This window comes from Rhipicephalus microplus, chromosome 4, assembly GCF_043290135.1.
Source record: "Rhipicephalus microplus isolate Deutch F79 chromosome 4, USDA_Rmic, whole genome shotgun sequence".
NCBI lineage: Eukaryota > Metazoa > Arthropoda > Arachnida > Ixodida > Ixodidae > Rhipicephalus > Rhipicephalus microplus.
This window is the reverse complement of record NC_134703.1, coordinates 23,080,081-23,105,380: the sequence shown is the minus strand read 5'-3', so window position 1 is coordinate 23,105,380 and position 25,300 is coordinate 23,080,081. Positions and strand designations below refer to the sequence as shown.

The 25,300-nt window shown below is 46.8% G+C and overlaps 1 protein-coding gene across 1 annotated transcript in view; it reads left to right on the top strand.

The window, feature by feature from the left end:
* Window positions 1-25,300, top strand: part of LOC119171726 (methanethiol oxidase) — an 89,127-nt gene that overhangs the window by 548 nt on the left and 63,279 nt on the right. The window lies entirely within an intron of this gene.

Genomic DNA, 25,300 nt, shown 5'->3' with positions numbered 1-25,300 from the left:
ATAGTTGAGGAGTGTATTCGTTAACAACGTGGCCGAGCGTATTGTAGTGAGGTATGCGTTGATGTTTTCTAGAGAAACTGACGGGTGAATCACTGTAAATGATGCAGGCTGTTACGAGTGCCCAGGTTATGCGTGTGCACGGGTCACTGGCCTGGGTATACTGACAGATTTTTTTGCTTTGTTTGTTCTGCAGCTTTGTGGAGCTCACTACTTACCATGTATTTGTGTGCCAAAGCGCGGATGAGCAAAGGGAGAAAACGAGGCTCAATCATTGTATTGAGTTCTTTATCCATCCGCAAAGACATTCTCTCCTTTATCGGCGTAGCCAGGGAGTTGTTAAAAGGGTTTGGCCACCTGCCCCCTCCGCTGACCTAAAAAAAAAAAGCTCTCAATTTCACGTGTGTTTATATACAGACGTACTACATACAAAAACGCGTGAACTTAAGAGCGCGTTAGTTGAAACCCACTGCCCCTCACTCCCGCCCCCAATTAAGTTTCTGGCTACATATCTTGTCCCCTTCATAAGGGGGCGTTGACGAGCGCTCCACAGGTTCTCATTTATTTATTTATTTATTTATTTATTTATTGTTTTAGTGTACTCTCAGGCACTCAATGTTTAAATGACGTTGAATGTGTCAACACCGTCAAACGCGTAATCGTATAGACGCAATTTTTGTGGCTCGCCCGAGTGGAAATTAAAAACACGACGCAAACCACGGTGTACACAAACAAGAAAAAAAAAAAGCGAATGCAATTCACTTCAGGCGCAATCTATTAAGACACTGTGCTTATAAAACAAAACAAGTCGTTTTTTTAAAGAAAAGATATCGGGACCAAATTAACAGGGCTACTTGTAATCAATCAATAAGCGTGGACGGCAGATCATGCCTATAGCTCAAGTCAAGCATCTTTTCTTGCCTGGCGGAGCATGAGACGTCAGTGTAAGTTATACTGTTATGAACCATCGTTGTAGCCACGACAACCGACGCCACTTTAATGCAGAATCGCGAGTCACCTTAACGAGCACGAGCTGCCCGTGTGCTCACCATTTATTCCTTGCGGTAGAAGGCGATAAGTTGCGACCGTTGAAGGGCGGCAAAGAATTACGCCCGCAGTGTCGAGAAAGTGGCCAGGTGGCTAAAAGATTGGGTTATGCCTTAGTAGCATTATACCAATGTTTTTGTTCAAAGATAACCATTAAGCTGTTTTCTCTGACTGTACAACTAAATTATTATGGCACCCTACCTGATTCGTCAGCCTTTCTTTTCTGTTTAATCATTCGTTTATTCATATGAACAGCTGTTTGCTTATATTTTATTTTCTTCTGAGTCACCACTTAATATTTAAAATATGCTTAAAAATTTCGTATGAATAAATCCTGGCTGACCCTCTAGTGTGATTACGAGACGTATGAAGGAATTAGTCGTTAGCAGGTAGGAAGAAATCAACTTCACTTTTGTGATTCTTAAAACAAAAAATAAAATAGAAGTGAGCCCCGTAACTGTCTTCATCACAGTGCCACACCTCAACAGTAACTCACGAGGGATGGGGGTAAGCAGGGATTAAAAGGATAGGATTAAAAGTATAGAGAGAGGGGGAATGAGAGAGCGTGGCGCAGAGACAGCGACACCCAGAACCAAGGAGAAGATGGCAAATATGGACACGGCCGCAGGAGTCCGAGGACGGGGCACCACTCGGCGAGAGCTCTTGTCGGCGTCAGGAGATGGCGTAGGGCGAGCCAGTCGGCCAGAGCTGCGCTGTCGCCGGAGATCGCGGGGGCACAACCGGTCGGCACGAAATCCAGAGAGCGAGTCCCACGAAAGCAACTGGTGACGCTCTTTCTAATGTGGCAGATTAGAGTTTTTTTTTTCTTGTAGTCTCATTACATTTGAAGGCGACTTATTTTGTCTGCCTTTTGCCAGCCATCACTAAGCTCATTAATTGCCGCTAGCCTGTCACTGTGTAATACAGTCAGTCTCAATGGCTGTGACGCGAGGCCACAAGAAAACCTATCGTGCAACTTCCTCGCTTCTCCGGCGACTTGCGATCTTTCACGCGGACTAGCAAGAAAGGAGGAAAGTATATAGAAACGTGCATACATTGTCCAACAGCAGACAAAACGAAATGCGTCGAGAAAAAAACGCGAAACCCACATAGCGGTCCCTTTAACGTAAATCTGAAAAAAAGTCACAGCTTTGCCGTGAAGGCGAAGCAATGAATGTGATAGCAAAAAATTGGAAGGTCACGCGAAGAATGGTAAGCAGATCGGAATGTGTCCCGCGTTTCTCATGCACAAATGACGCACGAAACGTAATCACAGGTACAGATGAACACGAATAACTTATGACAAACGGTATATAACTTGTAAAAGATGCATAGGCCGCTGGATACGTAGCTGTGTCTCAAGGAGCTTTCTCTGTGGCTATGTGTACTCGTGCGCACGTTGTCGAGTGCAGTTCGCGACTGTGGCAGGGAGGGTTGCACAAAATCAGTTTCACCGAGAAGGCGAAGCAATAAATATGATGGCGACAAACTGCAATGTTATACAAAGTGAGGCTGGCTGTCAACTCCTTCTTATCCGATCTGGCGTTACTCTACGAAACGCTGATGTAAGAGAACACGGCCGCTCTAGGTACACTCCTGACACCATTTTTTTTTCGTGTTGAGAGCGCAGTCCGTAGAAGCTCCCGCCTGCTGTGTGGGCACAAGGTGCGCGCTGATCGTTGCCGCGATAGCGCGGCCACCGTAAGCGCCCTCCCACACTCCTTGTTTGCTCACGAGATAAGCGCGTGCGCAGATCACCGCAGCCGGGAAGGCGATGTTCGCTCCGCAGTAAGAGGAGGCTAGCGCATCCTTCCTTTTATATTTATGTACATACATATACATATACGTGAATGGCGGCGACCGCGAGAAACCAGCCGAGACTGTCCATATAACTGCTGTCGCAATAATAATAATAAAAGAAAACCCAGCAGCTTTCAGATGTCGGCAGGAGCGAATGCGGGACAGTCGTGCTTAACGATTTTTGGCGTGTGGCAGCTTGACTCACTGTTGGACGTATTCGCTGTCACTGGTTTTTGACATTCTATACTTGGCCGGAACTTTTCTTGACAGCACTGTGGAAGCCACAGAACTGAAGCGCACGCCTTTCTACTGCGCCAAGAAGCAAAAAAAAAAAAAATACCTCCCGTTTCTTTCGGGTACTCAGATAGAACCATCTTCTCAGCCCACCAGTTTTTCCCAACTAAACATGGCTGCCATAACGTAGTTCGTCAGGGTGCGGCCACAAACGCACTGTTTAGTTCTCCAAGACAGTGGTGGATCCAGAAGGGGGTAAAGTAGGGGCGATCGCTCCCTCCCCCCCCTAAATCTGTCAGCGCCCCCCCCCCCCTTTACTTTAGTTCTCGTAGTCCACCTGCGATTACCAATTGTTACAAATGAGTGAAGCAAATTTGAGTACACATTAAAAGAGTTTCTTTATGAAGGGGTTTTCCTGCTAGTAAAAACAAAGAAGTCATGACCATGCCCCTTTTCTGGCGTTACTTCAAACGACCCCTTTTCCCTCCCCCCTCTAAACTGAGTGACATTATCCGCCCCTGCTTCAAGAAAAATATGTTCTTAATGTGACACACACACACACATACACAAAGAACGCTGTACCGCCGAAATGTGTCTGTCATTCACATTTAAGTGTACAAAATTTTCCAAGTGCGTCAAAGTTGAAAGCAAGAATGACAGAAATCAGCCGCAAGATGCCGTACACTATTGCATAGCAACACGAACGTGAGAAAGAGCCGCCTCCGTAGCCTTCGCTCCAATGTCAGGAGAAGTTGTCGCCGAGTGTAGTCCTTGAAACATTTTCCCATTGTCTTTACACGTCGGTTTGACGCCGGCCTTCCTTTATATATTTGTTTCACTATTGTGAAGGACATTTTTCTTGCTACCAATGCCACGCGTATTGGCTTAAAGGAGCGCTTAATTCTGCGTTTTGTGACTCGCGATATGGGCGCTTTTTATTGTCATAATGAAACACCAGCTCGCTTAGTCTCCGCGATAACGTTAGGGATAATATAGTTGATATGTGGAGTTTAACGTCTCAAAACCACCTTATGATTATGAGAGACGCCATATTGGAGGGCTCCGGAAATTGCGACCACCTGGGGTTCTTTAACGTGCACCCAAACCTGAGCACACGGGCCTACAACGGGGGATAATATAGTAACTAACTCTCAACTTTTATGACGACTTCAATCACAGCTGACACTTTCATCTACAGCGTGTCAAAAAAGGCCGATACTGTGATACAAGCTTCTGTGCCAAGCACTACGGGGTCGCTCAGCTCGTCGCCAAGGTATCATCAATGTCGCCACAAAGCAGAAAAAAAATAATGAGAGAAGCGTTGGACTTGTACGGTGTTCCATCGGAGATGGATTGAATTCGAACAAATGCGGTATGTGCGCGAAACAAAAGCGGGAGCCGTGCGGTCTCGCCTGGCGAAACGCATAGCTGTGACGTCGCTGCGTTTGCGGCACGCCGCTGATTGTGCTGGAGCGTGCGTGTTGGGTTCCCCTCGCGGAAGGGCGGTGCTGGTGCAGGCTTCTTTCTGCAGAGTTGGCAGCGACGTGTCTGCCCTGTCAAACGTGCTTCGCCTCTCGCTGCATCGATCGACGGACGCCTTTTTCTCTGCTTGCTCCAAGTCGGACTTTTTTCCCGTTTTTCTTTTTAAAGTCTGTTCTTTTCCTCCTCGATTGCTTTTGGTTTTCTTTTCGCTGCCGCGACAGCAATTTTTCAGTGTTTGTGGAAGTTACCGTGTGCGCTGTCGGCTTCCACAAGGTCACGTATTAGATGGAGGCGCCCTCTGCCAGAACGCCTCACGGACGGACCGAACGGTATTTTGCGGAATAACTTGGCGCTCTATGGACCTTTCCACTGGAGGCTTCCTGGGTGCCGCCTAATCTTCTCTGGAATATTGGTAAATAGTCATGGCACCCCAAAAGTTCACTGCCAAGGTAGTGACGTCAGCCTGTGTACTTCCCAGCCACGGTCTACAAAGAAGGTGCTTCTTCTCTACTGCGAAAAATTGTATTATAACGCTCAATTGTAGTGTGAGATGCTTGTTTAGCGCCATCGGAAAGAACTGGGCAATTCTCGCTAACGAAAAGCATTCAAGCTGGTGCACTCGACAACGCGCAGAAGAGCTTCCAGAAAGGTATTTCGCTTACATGGGCGTCAGCAGGGAAAGGGGGAGGGGAAAAGTCACTTGCCCTCCCACTCGGCCCTTCCTAAGCCTCACCAGTGCTCTTTTACCTGTCTCACGCGATGCAACGCAAGTTCACGTCCCTCAAAAAAAAAAAAAAAATTATTGCTGACTTCTATGAATGTTTAGCATAGTCCTAGTTGCTTTGTGCAACATGCGACTTGTACTTCGAATTGGTTGCTTTGCAGCGATATCGAAGCCTCTCGGTGCGAGAAAAACAACAATGCGCGTGGCCAAATAAATTGCAGTACGCCATGTTCACTAACTCCGTGCTGTGCATTGAAAGCTGAAAGTCCCACGTGAGACATTCAGAAAACAGAATCATAGAGAGGACTTTTCCATTGCCTAGCCGACGCTAGTCTCTATGGAAGGTCCACGGATGATTATTGGTAGAGCAGAGTGAATGGGCCTTCGCTTGTTCACTGGAGCAGGCCTTCTCTGGAACAGGTTGACACAGTGCCCGCATATATACAGCCTTCACTAGATGTACCGGGCACACGTAGTTGGCGAGATGTTGACAAGGTAAACCTTAATTATGTGCCACGCGTAATTGTTTTCATTACCGTAAGCTGAATTGCCACTCTGGTATTCATTGATCAACGATCAAAGGTTTGTGTACAGGACGAGATTCTTAATGAAACTGCGTGAATGATACGTCTCTGAAAGGAGACATCAATAACCGCGCGCTTGCCTACGTCAGGGAAGCGCGAAAAAAGGAAAAAGGTAGGAGGACAGGCACTTCAGACTTCGACGTTCCTCGGCGTGGTATCCGAGTGGGCGGCGGTGACAGATAGCCATGTTATTCTTAATTATATCGAACGCTCGCCTACCATACCTTCCTCTCTACGTATACGACATCAAAATGACCGGTCAATGCTTCAGAGAGCCCCATTCGTCTTGTCTGCTGCGCTGCCGTTATTTATCCTCATCAGCCTCGCATGGAAGCCATTGCGTGCGTTCATTGCACTTGTATGCAATAAAGATTGGTCTCCGTGTCTCGCGATGCCGTGTTTATTCCACAAACAAACGATCGGCTTGGCACGACTGCGGTTTCGCCTGTGGGTGTCGCTTCGTTTCGCCCAAGTCAACGTTCCGAACTGGCAGTGCTTTGGTGCCGTACGCGGCAGCTGGTGTACTTACTATAGATGAGTAGCGGGCCTGCGAATCGCATGAATAAAACGCCACCGCTAAAGCCCCGTTACGCTTCTTTTCACCCGCAAGGAAACCCGTCGATCATGGGTGAAGCCAGAGGTGAAGAGCTGAAAGGGGGGGGGGGGGGGCTTTTTGAAAATTTTCACATCTTTGTATATATATATATATATATATATATATATATATATATATATATATATATATATATATATATATATATACGCACAAACAACAAACACGTCTCGCCCATCTATGGTGTCGAGTATTGCCGACGTTGCATTCCAAGAACGGTTCTCGCCTTTCCCCGCAGAAAGCCGGGGACCAATTAGAAGTAAAGCGTGGAATCGGGCTAGTTGGTAATCAATTAGTAAACTAGTAAACTTCTTGGGCTGAAAATTTCAGACAATGAACAGAAGAGACGAGGACTTGTGTTCGTTGTCTGAAATTTTCGCGCTAAGTTTAATAATGACCAATTAGAGATAGTCGCGAGAAGCCCTATTCGCATAGACAGACAGCAATAGACCATCATTCGTTCCGTCCAAACCCCTTCCTCATTTCGGCTTGCACACTCCAGTCTTTGCTACTGAATGTTTTCGGCGTGTGGTACGAGAAAAAGGAAAGAGTAACTTGAGCAGCGTTATTTCAATCCGTCGAAAGGGGATCCAACTCACTCGCAAATTTTGCGTCTTTTTCGTTTCCACAGAAGTGCGGGAAAATAAAGAAAAAGAGAAGTTGGACCAGGTTTTCTTCCTGGATGACACAGTATACCTCGCTTCGCGTTGCGTTTTTCCTTTCCTTCTTTCTCTATGCCACCGCACACTTCTCGTCTTCCCGACGCTTCTCACCGATTTGAGGCTGAGCGAGCTTTTTCAGCTGAAGCCCGTGGATGGATGCTCGTTTTTTTATAATAATGGCGCAAGCGGACTGCGTGTACCGCCGCTTACGCATATAAGCCGCGTATTTTCCCGCTTGTCCTTTTCTGTTTCAGTTTTGTTTTAGCCGCACTCACAAATTCCGTTCTCACTCTTCCCACCTTTTTTCCTCTTCCCACCTTTTTTCCCACATTTTTGCCTTTTGGAGCTTGTTCTTTTTCTCTATCGTCGTCGCTTTTGAGAAGCGAGGTAAGCCTTTTGCAGTGCAGCGACCGCTGCTTTCGGTATATCGATTGCCTATTGCGTGATTATTGCTGTGGTTGTTTTTTTGCGCATGCGCGTTGAGAAGGCAGCGGAAAAAGTTGCAAGACACGCACTTTAGGAAGAAATAGGCGCCTCACGTAATACGAAATCTCTCTTTGTTTGGTACATCCCGTACACCTGCTGATAGCAGAACACAGGCGGCGCAAATTGCACACGCACGCGATAAAACAATTTCCTAACATAACGCAGGTTTCGCGCTGTCATTGCGTTCCCTTGATCACGTTTACGACACGGATTTCGCACAGGCTCTGTGCACCCTTTTGTTGCGGAGGGTCTAAAGCAGCGGCTCGGGATGCAGCTACCGTTCAATAACAGTACTTGATTGATTGATTGATTTGCGGGGTTTAATGTCCCGAAACCACCATATGTTTATGAGAGACACCGTAGTGGAGGGCTCCGGAAATTTCCACCACCTGGAGTTCTTTAACGTGCACACAAATCTGAGTACACGGGCCTACAACATTTCCGCCTCCATCGGAAATTTCAATAACAGTACTTACAAAAACGAGAGTGAGGTTTGTTTGGAGCATTTCTAACCCGAGAAGAAGGCACAAAGAAAAAAAAATTATGGCACAGTGCGAGCAAGTGGGGAATGGTTCTTACTTTTAGTGTCGTGCCCATTCGTTGCTGCTTGACAAACGGCGAGCTGCGCGAAATGTTTTCCAAACGTGCATACAATCGTGTAAATCGGCCCCGCACAGGAACGCTATCTCATTGTACAGGTTGAAAACGAGCGGAATGCCGACGCGGCAAGTTCTCGCTTTCGGGCGCCATTGTTGAGCGTCATTGTTGTATTGCACATGCATACAGTGAGATAGCTTCTTACCCGCTGGCTAGATTTTAATCAAGGGTAGACGATTTATCGTTAAATTGCCATTAAATGCATGTTGGCTGTATTTCTGTTCGGTTAACTTTGAGGGCTGGTGCGAGCGTTCATTTTACTGCGCTTGCTTGAAAAAACAAATCTTTCATAAATTGTACCGTGCAAAGCTCGTTGTGTTTGGGGGTTCGGGTGATAATGCAGAGTTATCTCTTCATCAGTCATGCGCTTTTTCACAAACAAGAACAAGCGAAAATATGGAAAGACGGGCTATAGTTGGCTTTGCTGCATACTAAAGCTTTAGCGCGTACACACGTGGACGCAAACGAATGGAACACCAGGACGAGCGCTGACTCTTATGTGTTTTTTTTTCGTTTGTGTCCTCGTGTGTATGCGCTAAAGCTCCAGTATATAGAAAGAACAAGCGTTGGAATAACAATGCGTTTTTTTTTTGTCGTGCGTGATGCCACCAAAGTTTCTACTATACAAGAATAAAGCAGCTATATACACACACAAAAAAATTCATCTTTGTATGCTTCAATACATTTATACTCATAGAATGATAGGCAGCAATTGAACATCGTGTACTGTTGGAACAATAGATTTATACATGGAAAATTCGCTGAGAGGACGTTTAATAGCGATAATCAAATAAAATGACAAATTTCGAAGTTTCAGGCACGACGCGCCTTAGCCATTTTAAGTGAATCTGCGTTTCGCAAAACACAACAAAAACACTATATTTTCAAACCATGCGACGATGGGTTTAGCAGTTTTGTAGAAGAGTATTCTTTGGAGTTTTGCTATGAGTTTGCGGTGTACTCGCAACGTTTACGTGTAAGTCTCGTGATCACGTCTATCAACTTGATCTGATGCTTCTAAAGGAATGTCGTTACTGTGCAGGGGCGTAGCCAGATAGTGGCACACCGGCCATGTGCCCTCCCCGAAATAATAAAGGCCCCCCCCCCCCCCCGAAAAAAAATTCTGCAGGTACGGCCCTGTTACTGCGATAAACGAATGCAATATTTTTTCATGACGAAGTTGTTTATGCTGTCGGTAACTTGTACTTCGCCGTGCATAACTCCTCAGGTGTGTGGGTGTGCGCCACAGGAATTGGGAAAGCCCTGCTACTGTGTACAGTATGGTGTGAGTCTCAAACGAAAACGAACACGTGAAAGAGAGAGAGAGAGAGAGAGAGAGAGAGAGGGAGAGAAAGAGAGAAAGTGAGAAATAAATTGATAGAAGGAAAGAGATATGGAAGAGCGACTGAATGAAAAAGGCAAAGAAAATATAAAAAAAATAAATGAAGACAATAAAAAATAAAAAAGACAGAAAGAACATTGACAAAGAGAGAAAGAGGAGAAAGAAAGAGAGAGAGAGAAAAAGAGATAAAGTCAGAGTTGAAAAAATATAAGAAAGGTATAGAGAATGATGAAGCGATAAATACACAGGGAGAAAGGAAAGAAAGAGAGAGAACTCATAGAAAGTGGTACAAAGATAAAAAAGCGAGTGGAGTGAGAAAGAAAAAAAAATTGAAAAAAACAAGTAGTAAAAAAGATATACAAAAAACAAAAACAGAGAGAGAGAGAGAGAGAGAGAGAGAGAGAGAGAGAGAGAGAGAGAGAGAGAGAGAGAACTAAACGTGGCTTTGCCTTACCGGTGGCAAGCCTGAAGGAAGTGCGAAGCTGCTGGGCAGCCTTCTTTGTTTTTCTACTGTTTTCTCTTTCTTTCATCCTTTCCTTACATCCTATTCTCTCTTACAGTTATTTTCTAGGTTTTTTATTCACTGATCGATATGCGGGGTTTTACGTCCCAAAACCGCGATAAGATTATGAGAGACGCCGTAGTGGAGGGCTCCGGAAATTTCGACCGCCTGGGGTTCTTTAACGTGCACCCGAATCTGAGCACACGGGCCCACAACATTCGCGCCTTCATCGGAAATGTTCTAGGTTTTTAAACTTTTATATTTATATACTTACAGTTTTCTCCTGGTTGTTCTTCCTTTTTTCTCTTTCTATTTTTTTCTTGCTTGCTTCCTCTTTTACTTTTTATACGTTGTTTCTGTCGTGTTTTGCCAGCAATAGTAGTAATGTCCGCGCTTTATAACAACGTCAAGGCGCCCGGAGAACAAGAGGAAGAAAAATTAGGGAACCCCGAAGCTTCGCCTTTAAAGGTTGAACGCGGTAGCGATATTCTGTTCCCAATGCGTACTTCAAACATTTATTCCATGAAACGTTTTCGAACTTGCTATGCATCCACTACGTGGCCTTAAACAAACAGGTGCAGTAGCTTGTGGGCCTTTTGTGGTGGGTTACCGGCTTTATATACAACGACGTCATTGTGATAATCTCATGTCCCGACGCCCGATAGCAATGGGGGCTTATACCACGCATTATTACTGCAATAGTTCCCGCTATATTGTGAAGCATGTATACTATATGCGCGTGTTTGTAAAGAATGTGTTACTTTCACTGCATTTCCAAGCAAAGGAAGTTATTTTTGCAATGCATTGACAAGCAGAAAAGAACTTCCAATCACAGCTCATGGTATTAGGTTCCTCCCATTCAAAAAGAGTCTGACTGATAATACTCCTTATGACATGTTTATGTTGTTGGGACTTTATTCACTATGAAAAAGTCGCATGATCACTAGACACGCCGAGCCACTACGGTCGACGAGATCTGTCTTCCGAAAAGCAGCTGCTCAAGTGCGCAGTGTTGTCGAGACTTTTGACCCCATTTCGGAGTGGCTTCCCGTTCTTGACGCTTGTGTGTGTTTGCCTGACTTCTGATGAAGTATGTTGTGTGTACTTTACTGGTGATAATTCAAATCATTAAAGAAAAAGAAGCAGAAGCGTTGCCGTGGGATAGAGCATCTGCTTTCCACGCAGACGACCCGGGTTTGATCCCCTCTATGACCCAGGTTTTTAAAAATTTTATTTGCATCGTTCTCGATCTTTCGGGGACGATTATGATTTTGCGCTCACAACCAACGATGCCGAGACTGTGATTTCTGCTGAACAAGCTCTTTAATGCTGTCTCCTTAATACTTTGGTGCGAGCGAGCGCTTAATAAGGTATACAGCTGACGTGGCTCTGCTCCGTGTAGTTTTGCCTTCGTTCTTTACCCGCCGCGGTGGTCTAGTGACTAAGACACTCGGCTGCGTATACCCGCAGGTCGCGGGATCGAATCCCGGCAGTGGCGCCTGCATCCTAGATGGAGGCGAAAATGCTTGGTGTGCTTAGATTTTAGGGTCACGTTAAGGAACCCCAGGTGGTCGAAATTTCCGGAGCCCTCCAATACGGCGTGTCTTATAATCATATGTTGGTTTAGGGATGTTAAATCCCAACAATTATCATTATTACGCATGCTCCAAGAACAAGAGGAAGTAGGCTTGCGTTAAAAATACCATGAAGGTGTTCGAAGAACAAGATGAAAAACAAATCTCAAATCTCTCGCGCGAGCGCGTGCTAAATGTGCTACAGCTGGCTATGCTAAACGGGGCTTTGCGTATACGTTACACCATGCAAGGGACGGTGACAGCACACGATAAATAGCCTGGCCCTCTAAAGGACTCCCTGCTTAAAACAGAGAGGGAGGAAAAGAAAATAGAACGAAACAATGAAAACCTCCATGTACTCGCTCATTCTTCAGACTTACCATTACAAGTGTGAAGCTGCCATTCTTTTTTTGAGCGCTGTCAAACTCGGGCTTTTTGAGATGGCGCCACAAGTTCTGATGGTGGCGTCTACGTCTGGGCATACCATAAATGGCTGTGCGGCTCTACTGCCTGAACGCTAAGGTCTCGAGAAACTTCAGTACGGTTTCTGTTTACTTAAACTTCAGTTGCTTTCCGCTTCCTTAGAAGTATTGCATTGGCAAAATGATAACTAAAAAGTAAGGTTTCACGGCCCTTTTGTAAATATTCATACTTCTGGGGTTCGAAAAAAACGTCGTACATTGCATCAATCAATCAATCAATCAATCAATCAATCAATCAATCAATCAATCAATCAATCAATCAATCAATCAATCAATCAATCAATCAATCGAGCAATCAATCGATCAATCAATCGATCAATCAATCGATCAATCAATCGATCGATCGATCAATCGATCAATCGATTGATCAATCGGTTGATCGATCGGTGAGTAGGTCGGTCAGTGAGACTGGAAGGGACAGCACCTGGACGTGTGTTGCGTGCAACGCGCGAATGAATGAAGAAAACAGAAACGACAACAAGAGTTTTCAAGGTTACCCTAGATTATAAGTTTCTCGAGAATCAGCAAATATACTTTCCATTAGAGTGAAGGAGAAAATTAGGTTCCCGCGCGGAGTGTCTCCTGGTGCGATTTGGCTGCGACCGCTCGTAAATCAATGCTGCATACGTGCTTTTAATTCATGATTTTTTTTATCGAGTTCATTTTATTTCGCTGCACTGTTCCAACCCTTCACACGCATCACTCATCCGCAGCGGGCCTGCATGATTGATCGCCTTTCGCTCCTCTCTGAGCGACGGGACCTCGCTCCGTGCGTTACAGCCGAAGTGCCACTGCACATCTGAGGACGACACTCTTATAAAGCCCAGTTTACACAGCGCTCTACTATAACCGCATCGTCCTTGCGCAAGCGATGTGGTGCGTTGCTCCTGCAGCGTTCATGCGGCGTTGCTATGAAGCCTTCACGTGCACCGCACAATGAGCAGCCGCCAAGAAAAACATTGATCAATCAAACTCTGTGGCCACATGCCGGAATTCGGCTTTATTTGTATGCCAATACTAGAGGCGCTCTAGCCTATACCTTTATGTTCAGCGGGGCCACCAACGCCAGCGTCGTGTGTATAAAGACACTTGGGCCAGTATCTAGATACTGCGGGTACACTTTGCTGAGTGGTCGTAGTGTGGAAACCTCGGTCGCCCTTGGCCGTGCGTGGTATTGAAGCACGACAACAAATTTTCATTCAGTGGCGAGAGCGGAGTACTGGAATCGGCAGCGGGAGCACTGCTTGGAAAGAGCAGCCACACGAAACCTTACGCAACTTGGTCGTCTTGCGATCAATTCTGCGAAGAGTTGAGGAAGTGTCACGATGCAGAGGAAGCGTCGAGAGTTCGTATGAAGCGTACGTCGAGAAAGTTGAAGGATGATTTCGCATTTCGTCTGTGTCTACACTTGCAGCTACTAAAGTTAACCTCAAGAAAGTTAATTTAGTATTGGAATTCTGATGACGTTTACAGAACGACCGTGAAAGTCGAGGTTGACTGTTTGTTGTGTAGATAGAAAATGCTTATCACGAACCGGCACACGCAATATGCTTCTGCTTCGCTACCAGAAAACGTACGCCGATTTGTCTGGCGTGAGATGCAATGATTTCATGGGCGAGAGAACGAGTAGAGAGAGAGAGAGAGAGCGAAAGAGAAAAAAACAAAGATATTCTTTGTGAGACTCGAACCCGCCTACCTTCGGCCTGAAGGCGAGAACATAGCATATAGTAGAGCACAATAAAGGGAAGTGAGGATGAGGAGCAGAGATGTGAAATTTACCAATACAATAAGTAGGAACGAGTACAGAGAGGGAGAGTGAAATTGAAATGGAGAAACAGATAGAAAGAAAGAAACAGAGAAAGATATAGAAAGCCGACTACATAATAGGGAGATATAAAGAAACAGAAACGTGTTGCGCTGAGTAGTGCTCCCAATTAGGGCGGCAGATGTGGCGTCTTTTCCTTTCCTCAACCTTTTTCTCTCTCAAATGTAATGTGAAAAAAAAAACAAGGAAGGGAGAGAAAGACAGAAAAAAAAAAACAAATTAACGAAAAGAGAGATCGATAGAAAGCAAGAGACAGAAAAGAAAAGAGACATAAAGCATATATCCATGTATAGGGCAGTATGGCATGCATAGCCTGCTGCGCGGTGTACGAAAACTCCCATCTTCTTGAGCCAGCACGCGCCCTCTTTGTTACTTTCTGCTTCACTCCCAGAACAAGTGAGACGATTTGCTTGGAGAAGAATGCAATGAATGATGGGCGAGACAAAAAGTACAGAGAGAAAGATTGACTGTGGCTTAGCTCACTTATTTCTGGGTGTGCGTAGCGAGAGGTCCCATCGTTCAGCTTGCTTCTCTGTAAGGTTATGCTTTTGGAAGCGTGTGGCTCGTTCTTCCTCCGTCTCCTCGGCTCGCCGCCTCCCCTTGGTTTCGTTCTGACAATGAAGCCTGGCTTCTATCAGTTTCTTCGACTGCTTTTCCATGTCTGCCGATGAAGCACACCGAGTCACCTCTACTATATATACGATGTAACTCCGGCTTCTCCTCTGATGTCACGCCAGATGGCGCGGTGAATGGCGCTATCAGCTGCAATGGTTGCTAGGCGACGGCAGAGCTCGCGGTGTGGTCACCGGTCACAGCGAGACGGTGAGAATACGGCCAATGTAGATCTCGCCACGAAAGAGAACAAGCGTATGCTGTATACTCTAGGTATAGCAAGAGCTATGAAAGGGAAGGGTGAGAGGGGGAAAGTGTAGCCAAGCCAGGACCGTATAAGTGCCCACGAACTCTGCTGTGGCCTCACGCTATACTTAGTGGAAGCCGTGCTATATACATGTTTGCTTTGGATATATGTACGACCAATTTAAAGTCAAATATTATTCGATCTGAAAATTGAAGGTACAGAGATATGCGCATATAAGTTCGTAAGATGCTCGTTTAACATTTGCATAATAAACTTTCGCAGGTTAAGAATCTGCACAGTTATTGTAAGCGGCGTTCACTGTGTATGCGCACTGAACATTTCCACTTTAGAGACCCGTACGGTAGAGATACCGTCAAAGGTGTCAGTTGAACATCTGGACGCTGAAAATACACTGCTTTGCACATTTGAGTTAGCGTCAACGCAGTTCGCTATAACGATATACATCCTGCAGATTTGTATATCGAACATCTGGGCACTTATCTTCAAAGACGTCCACTGTTGGTGTTATGGTTTCTTAAATAATTATCCTAAATGGGCCTCCCGAATCACTCCAGTTGGTGGGATTAAAAAATTAAAAGATACTTCAGCTTCACGTTCAAGAATGTGTCGCGACAGCGTAATTGGGCGCATTGCCTTCCGAACAGTTGACCTGCTTCAGTTTTCAGTGCATGCCGTGCCGTAAGAAAACAAACGACGCGTAACGTTGGCCGTTTCAAAGTGTCATTGAATGTCCATTGAAGGCACACTTGTTGAGTGCCCACTATGTCACGATTATTTCTTTTGTGAATCAGTAAAGGGCCTATTAAGCGTCTGTAGCGCAACACGCGAAACTACGCAGCTGTTCTCTTTGTTGACGCTTCTGCTGCTGCTGCTGCTGATAGATGTGTGAACGCTTTGCATTGAGTGGGCGTTTAAAACATCCACTCGTTGATCAATTCACTTCTTTTGACAGCAGGCGCGATTATACGCTTCTGCCTCGCAAAATATGATGCGTTAAGGAGACTCATTCTACTGCATAACATTCATTTATAGTTTTTTCCCAGAACAATTGCAATTCGTGGCCTTGTGCTAAAGAACCTGCATGCTTGCCGCGCAGATGGCTTGGTTCAATCCTCACTTGGTCTCGAAATTTCTATTTATTGGTTCTTGATCTCAATTTTTCGGTCACAGGCAAGGTAATTTTCCGCTCACAACTAACGACATTGACATCAACACCGAAACTTTGGCGAAAAGAGCTCTTCAATGCTATCGCGTTAATAGTATCATAATGCTTGTCGTATTAAAAAAATGTGCAGGTCCTAGCTGTGTGAAAACTGGTTTAAGCGAAGGCTCACTAGGTGGTCATCGTTTAAGCCGAGGGGTTAACGCTGTCACCAGTGGTTTCGCCGTCGTTCGCAAATTCGGAACATACAAGAGTTGCCCACATTTTCACCAGAAGATGCCTGCTACAACATAAGGTGGAACACGAGCTAGAGTGAAACGTTAGAGTGAAACACAGTGTCAACGCTAAGCTTCGAGCCTAACAGGATTTCGTGCTTGTTGGTTGAGCCTGTTTCACATGCGAGCGATATTGCATCAAGAGCGGAGCGGCTGCCGCTGCGCGAACACAAAACAAGATTCTACAGCGGCGGCTGGACGCTCTAAACTGGTAGCTGTTCTGTGGCTCTATTGCAGAAGTGTGGCAGCTTGGGCTAGTTGGTATGACATGACGATAGTTACAGCGCGATAACAGAACGACGACACAGAGACAAGAAGGACACGAAGGACACGAGCGCTAACTTCCAACTGAGTTTATTGCGCAGAGTGCGAAAATATATAGAGCAGACAGTAAACCATGTGACAAAAACCAATGGCACTCGTGTCCTTCTTGTCTCTGTGTCGTCGTTCTGTTCTCGCGCTATAACTATCGTCTATTGCATAGTTGGAAAAATTCGCTCGTGGCAGACGCAGCAGAGCGACTAGTGACGCGGATGACATGTGACGCCAGCGGCGAAGTCGAGGAGTTGACGCGCGTGATGGGAGGATGGATCTTGCTCCGACTGAGTAGCAGACGACATCCGTTCGCTCTCCGGCTCACAAATGTCTCGCGCTGCCTTCAGCGAGTTGCCCGTTGCAGAAGTAATGAAACATCCTTTTCTTTGGGACGTCAAGATAGAGGATTTCCGCAACAAACATAAAAAGAGCAATCTTTGGGACGAAATTGCCGAGCTCCTTGAAGACGTCGCATACTTCCATAAAGTAAAAGTCGTCGCTTGAACTAGCCATGTTCACTCGTGAAGTCGAAGTGCAGCTGTTTTCCTTTTGTTGCTCTCGACGATGCTTCCACCGGAGTGACAATCTTGTGCGGTGCTTTTTTTGTTTCTTTTTTTCTTTCTTTTTGCATTTTCATTGAATCTTACTCCCACGTAGAGGAGCCGCATGACATGTCGCAGCAAATGTTGCTGGTTGAACAAACGAAGAAATTCGGTGACACGGTGCGTAGCTGAAAGGGGTCACACGAACGAGATAGCAAGGACGGGTGCTACAGCAATCGACTTGAGAAGTAGCATTCCTCACAGGTCACCGAAAAGGAATTTCATGATGTCACTCAACAAGGAGGGGGCGCAAAGCTTGCTGTCATGGTTCGGGGAAGTAAGACATTCACCAGGAGTCTTTACTTTTGTTCTCCTCTTCAACACCATCTCGATTTCTCACTAAAACCTGGGCTCATTTGTCCGCGTCCTCTGCGACTCTCTTCGCGCGAGGAACAATTGCACCGCATAGCGCTCAAGTTTGCAGGCTGTCGTCATGTCCTGTCACGCTGGCCAGCTGCTCTCCGTGACATTTAGTGCCGGAATGCGTGGCTGGCTGGACGAAAAAAAGATGTTCCGTCGCCATCACAACATACACTGCGTAGATAACGAAGAATAACTGTTGATTTCAGGCACCAGTGCAGCAACACATGCATGGGGGCATGCACCTAAATTACACGGCCGGAGGCTACCAAATGAATGCCACTGTGTGCCGACGGCAAAGGTGTGTTGTGTGAATTGACGTGATACTTCGGCTTTGCTGCTCACCACCGCAGCATTTATGGACCCAAATTCCCGCTAAACCAAGAATTGCTACGTAGTCCCTGACCTGGACCGCACACAAGTGCATATACAGCAGCCTATAAGAACCGGGACAACGAGCGTATCACGTATACCATGCTACTTGCTGTTGGTGAAACTCTTCCTGTGGTTGAAAAACCTCAGGAAGAGGTTTTTCAACCTCTGAATAACCTAAAAGGCTTACTTAAAAGGCTTATTGAAAAACCTAAAAGGCTTACTATATAGGGTGGAAGCATACAAATTCGAGCGCCAGAATAGATGTACACCATTCTGAAAATCCAGATCAAGAGTGTGTTCTTATATGCAACAGGTTGACCGAAAACACGGCGGAAGCTTACCACTGAGGCTTTTTATATAAACTTTTATTTCGACTCGAGTGAACAGGTACAAAGATTTAGGTATCAATTTTGTGAGTTGTGTATACTGAGCTGACAGAAACCTCGCTCGGTGTCACAAAGTTGAATCGCCGAAAGTAAGAGCGATAAATCGGAGAAACACGGGAAGTGCTGCGCAAAACACGCTCGCAGTTCTTAAGCATTCACCTAGCTGGAACAGCTGTATAATAAAACAATACCAGCGAACTCTTTCTTTTGCTTCTCAATGACCAGTTAGCGCACAACTGGAACTATACGTTAAAAAGCCAAGCCAGGACAAAACAAAAAGCTACTACAAACGATGCTTATTTGTTATAAGATTCAAGTTACACTTAGTTCAATCAGTGTGTAACGCGTGAAAGTCGAGCGGCTATTCATATTGAACCTCGCAGCACAGGGGTGCCAAAGGAAGGACACTTGGAGGAGAGCGCGGCTTTTAAGTACCACTGAAAACATCGGTTAACCGGCACCTTCCGGGCCCCGCCGCGGTGGTCTAGTGGCTAAGGTACTCGGCTGCTGACCCGCAGGTCGTGGGCTCGAATCCCGGCTGTGGCGGCTGCATTTCCGGTGGAGGCGGAAATGTTGTAGGCCCGTGTGCTCAGATTTGGGTGCACGTTAAAGAACCCCAGGTGGTCGAAATTTCGGGGGCCCTCCGCTACAGCGTTTCTCATAATCATATGATGGTGGTTTTGGGACGTTAAACCACACAAATCAATCAATCAATCAATCAATCAATCAATCAATCAATCAATCAATCAATCAATCGGCGCCTTCCGTGGGCAACACAACCCGCCGGAGCCGCGGGCGTCGCGCAACAGCAGCGGGGCATGTAAAACGAACGCGCGTCCGCGCGTCCTCACGCCGCTCATCGCCACGACCGCCGCCGCTCGGTCGCTCGCATGTGAAACAGGCTTTAGACGCTGTTATCTATGACATCGATCGTACGATAATCATGCGAGACGAGGAGGAGCGGGTGGGTGGCTGCTTGGCGAAACAGTGCAAGAGACAATTCACAACTGATATTTCTTGTACATGGGCCAATGGAGAATGTGTACCTAACTACGTCACGAGAATCACTTTTATTGCGTCACGAAGCACGGCAGAAAGACAATCGCTAAGAGAAGATAAAGTGCTTGTTTTTTTTTTCCGGGGATAGTGAGGGGCCCTTGGCTTGTTTGCACTATAGATACGCACGATAATGCACGACAGCAGTCAAGAGCAAGAACCGTCATATGCGGCGACAGATCGAGTAAACGAAATAGCCACGTTGCAAGTCAGAACTCCCCCCCCCCCCCCCCCGACATCTTGAACCACAACACGTGCTTATTAAAATGCAGGCGTGCTAAGACATGTGGTTGGGACATTCTAATAGATGCCTCTGTGCAATTATGTTTTTTTGCATTATATGGGAGTGAATGCTATGACTTACGGCCAAATTTCCATTGCGCTTTATATCGCATGTCGCGTCATTTTCAGTGGATCTGTTCCTTCAATGCAACGCATTACATTTTCATAGAATTGCGAGGGTATTTTAAGACCATATCGGAGAGGTCATGAATGAAGCTTATGGAAGTAAGTACTGATATTTGCTAGAGCACAGCTGACGACTGAGCTTCATAGAAGCGACAACGTCCAAGGGGGTGCTACTTTATCGCGTTATATGGGCACAACAAGCCATTTTAAAGACCATATCTGTGTGAAGACGGCAAACGCGATTACTAGACGTCAATAGTCGTCGTCTTTAGATTGTGCATACACAACGCACAGCCTTTTCCAATGCGCTTAGACGGACAGAGCCCCAATGGGCTCCTAATGGACGAAGCCTGGCATTCCATTTTCGGGATATATATGAGTGACCTAAGTTCAGTAAGTGGCAGTACTGAAGTGTGCACTCACTATAAGAGCATAAACTATTACACTTTGATCTGAAGAATAACTGAAAAGACATTGCCCACAATGTTCTGCGTTGCAGTTTTCTATCATTGCTGATTCGTGCTAAGAGGACGGTGGTCTCTTTTATTTCATAATACCTCAAAATAATTAGGTGATTGTAAACATAGCGGATATGATTGATAAATTATAGTAACTTCTGAAAAAGTGTATCATTAAGGAAAAAAATTATGCTTTAAAGTAGTTCCTGAATGGGTGAAAACATGAGAACTACAGTGGCGTGCAGAACATTGTACTGCACGCAATGTTAGTGTGTATAGCAAACTGAATTAACTCAAAGGCCGCGCGTGGGTGGCAAATGCGACTGTCACGCAGGTGCGACCCTCAAATCGTGCGCGCAGCCTTCCGCTTTTCGCATTGCTTGGCACTGGAACGCTGCCGTGAAGTCTGGGATCCGCCGCAGGAAGTTCGTGGTGCGGGCCTTCCACCTGAGTCGCTCGTACCTCTGGCACACGTAGTGCAGGTAGAAGCGCATGTAGAAGAACTGGCTGGGCGACATGGTCCACAGGCTCCACATTCTGACTGGCGCGTGCCACCCAGCGCCGGCCACGGCGCGCACTGCCGAGCGCAATGACAGCAGCGGGTAGTTAAGATCGGTGGGTTCCTCTTCGAACACTTTGTCCTGCAAACACTCAAGGTGGCGAAGCAGCCGTTCTTCAGTCGCCCTGCTCCAGCCCTTATGCTCGAACAGGACTACCCAGAGAGCAGATGCTAACTCGACGCCCACCAACGCAGCAGTGATGTACGTCTCACGGCGGGCTTCGACATTGATACCTGCGTACAGGATGGGCGCGACTACGATGGCTCCGTCTAGAAGAACGGCGTACGCGTCCATACCCATTCGGCGCGTCCAGCTGATATCGCCGAGGCCCCGGGCCTCCGCGTGCAACGCCGTCTTGCGCCGGAAGGCTTGGACGGCCATGACGTTCGCGCAGTAGTCTTCCTTCGGGTTCGGCAGAAATGGCCGATACCAATGCGTCGCCTGTGCAGGCGAGAGCAACCTCACGCTCGAGATCAAGGCGCGAACATTTTCGACGTCTTCGGGACTCGCGAATATGTCGATGGCATCGGCGACCACTGCTCCGGAGATGGAGTCATAGAGGGAGCGCAGCGTGCTGTCCCTCTCGTGGTTTGTGAACCGATGCACCGACACCAGGTCCCACAGCTCGTGAAGCGCACCGATGTCGGTGTCGCAGAACTGGGTCCATTTCGCAGATCCTTCACCCGTGATGCGGTCCGACAGGAACCCTTTATCGAAGAGGGAAGCCATGGTTGCGAAGATGAATAATACCAGCGATACTGAATGATAGTACGGCGAGTCGACTACATCGATGGAGGTCCGGATGACGACCCTGTCCATTACCGTGACGGTCATGGTGTCACTGCAGCGGAATGAACATACGTCATCCACGTGCAACCGCCACTTATCGAGCGACGCATTCGGGAATATCTGGCCTAACACGTCGTATCCGCCATGTAAGGGCGCCGTTGGATCGATAGCATCGTTAATTTTATACAGCTGGTCATACAGCGTCCACATTTGAATACCCGTCACGTTGAGCCCAAGCCGTGTGTGGACGATCGATAACGTACGCTTGGCGAGGGTGCGACTACTTTCTATACTGACGTACCAAAGCTTCTTGAAGTTACTCCCTCTGGTGAAATACGCGGTGCACGTCTTGTTATTGGTGTCAAGTTGCAGGACTACGGTGAAAAGAAAAGATGTTCCAAACTTGATTTCCACCAGACCGGCGAGGTCGACTGCGCGGAGATCGGCTCCGCCACTCAAGGTAAAGAACATGTCAATGATAGTATTGACGGCTCCTTCAGTGGTCGACAGTCCTTCTACAAAAGCCGTTAGGCAGCTGAGGTAATAGGAGCGCAGTACATCACTTGCAGGCGTCCGTATGGTGCCCTGCAGTGTTGGGTACAAGACCTGCATGAAGAATGAATAGCATCGTTGAACGATTCATAATTCACCGTGGCCATATAAATGAAAACGTCATGAGACAGTAGCAGTGCTATGTGACCGTAGAACTTTTTCTTACTATTAATACATGTAGTAGGTAAACTTCTCAACCTTAATTTGACTCTGAAGCGGCTTTCGCACTATATATAAAAATCGGCGAGTTGGTAGCGTACGTTCGTTCTATCACAAGAGACTAAGTTAAGTGCTTCGAGTAGAGTGTATAACTTTATGAGATATAAAATATGGATTGGAACTCCTTTAGTACAGGATGCTTCATATCGATTGAGATATATGGGCAGCTTCAACTTGACTTGATGTCGCTAAGGCTGGTTAAGCAGGGAAGTTGGCGCCCCAAGTTTTAGCTTAGTCATTGTCGGACATTCCAAAACGAGTGCGAGACCCTCAAATTTCCAGGATGGGCATCAGGTGGTCCTCTCCGCACCACCTATCGGCTGCCACTATAGCTTTACCTTTGCTATCCTCTAAATATTCAGTTCTACTTTCTCAATGTCGCTACCTTTCTTTTACCAGGCTCAATTCACACAATATATATAGGCTTCCCGCACACTCACTTGGTTTTACCCTTGCTCTCTCGCCATGGTGGACTATAGAAAGGGTGGACGTCAAATTCATAGGGATTTAGCTCAGATTTGAACAGCTGTTCATGTGAAACTCAAATCCTGTTCTACAACTTGTGCGTACCTCCTTAACGAAGAGCTTCTGGTCGGCTTCGGCTAGTCCCTCGCGGTGGTAGCAAGTGTAGTCCAGGAAGTTGCGGCAAGCATCTACGGAGAGGTTGGCACGCCTGGACATCTCAATGACGAGCGTCTCGCAGCAGAAACCTGGCGTCGACGTAGGTGGTGATGGCTCGTCGACGTCACGGTGAAGCGCTTGTCGCAACATCCACATGGTTAGGCCAACCGCGGTGCCCAAGATTGCCGACCAGCATACGACGTCTAGCTGGACGTAACCAAGGGATGTCGGGTAGCCGCCCCCGTGCGTTGGTTCATTGTCGGTCTGCGCCCTCAGCTGGGCTCCTGCAAGGCTTTCCTCTGTCATTCCTGCGCGCCGTCTTGAGACAGAGTCGCGCGTGGTCCGCTTCGCGAGATCATGCACGCTGGTTCTGCTGATGATGATGATAGCTAGACTATGAAACGTCTCCTTGTTGAGGCCACGAAGCGGTCACCCAATATAAACGAGTGATGGCTGAAATGTTAACTGGGAGAATTGGACCCTAATGAGATACAACTCTTACTTAATCACAATTATTGGCGTTTTTACGTCCCGAAATCACGATGTAGTTATTACAGACGCTGTAGTGGAGCAATCCATATAAATTCCGATCATCTCGGTTTCTTTAAGTGGCCCTGCAACACTTGTTCAATTAGCCATGGAAATTATTACCTGAAGGAGCTCATTGCCTCACGTACCCACCACCGCAAACATTTTTAGAATACGTCCAAGTACGAGCACAGTTAGAAATATTTGCCGCACGCTGCAATTTCATTCACGATAGAGCTGGGAGCTAAGCTGGAAGGGATGGCAAGAGGAAAGAAAGTACGTCATACGCGCCTCGTGACCTTGAGCACTTTTTATGTATTTTTTTTTCTTCGAATGCATGGCTTTTAAGTGTGATCGCACGCGCGCAAGCCACGGCCTCCCAAGGCGACCCCGGTGACGACCATATTTTAACATAATTAGCGCAACCTTGAGTCTCACAAGCACTCGCACAAACAATCACACATACATCCGCATAACACACGTGACACTCACCATCAGCGCTCCAACTAGCCCACCAGCAAGTTTGATTGAGTATAGTAACGACCAAGCGCATGAGGCTAAAATCAGCCAATGGCTGATACGATGACTGTGACGAGTGATACTCAAGCTTGTGACGTCATTTGTCGAAAGAAGAGAAAGCAATTTTCAGCTGGGAGGATTTATTGTGAATTTCAGGCCACGTGCTGTGCCATAATGTTCGGCTCGTGTTTTCTGGATTATCAGCCGAGAGCCAGGCAATCAAAGAGACGTGGTCCAGCACGTGCTTAGCATCCTGGAACGCCAGCGGCCGAAAGCGGCGCCCCCACGGGTTTGACGCGAGTAGGTTGCTGCTCCGAAATGTCCGAGCACGCTAGTGTCTCGCTTTAATCCCCCTACCCCTTCCCCTTTTATGCCGGATCGTCAATAAAGTTGTTTCACTCACTCACTCTGGAGCATCGTCTACAAATCAGCACCATTTTCTGACCATGCTAAAGAAGTGTGGCAGCTGGGCCCCTTTAACGTGCACTTAAATCTAAGCATGTGTGCCTCCAGCGTTTGGTCTCCGTCGTAATGCGGCTACCGCGGCCGGGATTCGACGCCACGGCCTTAACCAATATACCGAACCATAACCACTATATACCACTGTGGTAAGAGATTGAAGTCTTCACGGCACACTTATACTATGGGACATACCCTCAACACGTGCTTTTGATTACACATTTTTGTCCACTTTGCTGCACAAGTGCACAGGCCATCGCCACCAATTCCAGACAGTGAGTATACAGCATGAAGCGTAGCCTACTTGTTTTAATTGCCGCCGGTGTAAAAATTCCGAATCCATACTAGTGCCTGTATTACTAGATGTCGAATTGAACAAGCGGTGAAAGGCGAGCTAGTTGGTTTTAGGAAGGAAAGAACGGCGCATAAACGAGACGGAGCGAAAGAAGCACACAAGGACGGGCGCTGACTGCCTAATAAAGGTTTAACAAAAAATAGAATATATACATTAAAAAAGGAAGAAAAAAGGCGCAAACAGAGACTAGGTATAGCACTTCTTTTGATCTCTCGGGGACGTGATTTCCAGGAGCGGGCCCCGCCGCGGTGGTCTAGTGGCTAAGGTACTCGGCTACTGACCCGCAGGTCGCGGGTTCGAATCCCGGCTGCGGCGGCTGCATTTCCGATGGAGGCGGAAATGCTGTAGGCCCGTGTGCTCAGATTTGGGTGCACGTTAAAGAACCCCAGGTGGTCGAAATTTCCGGAGCC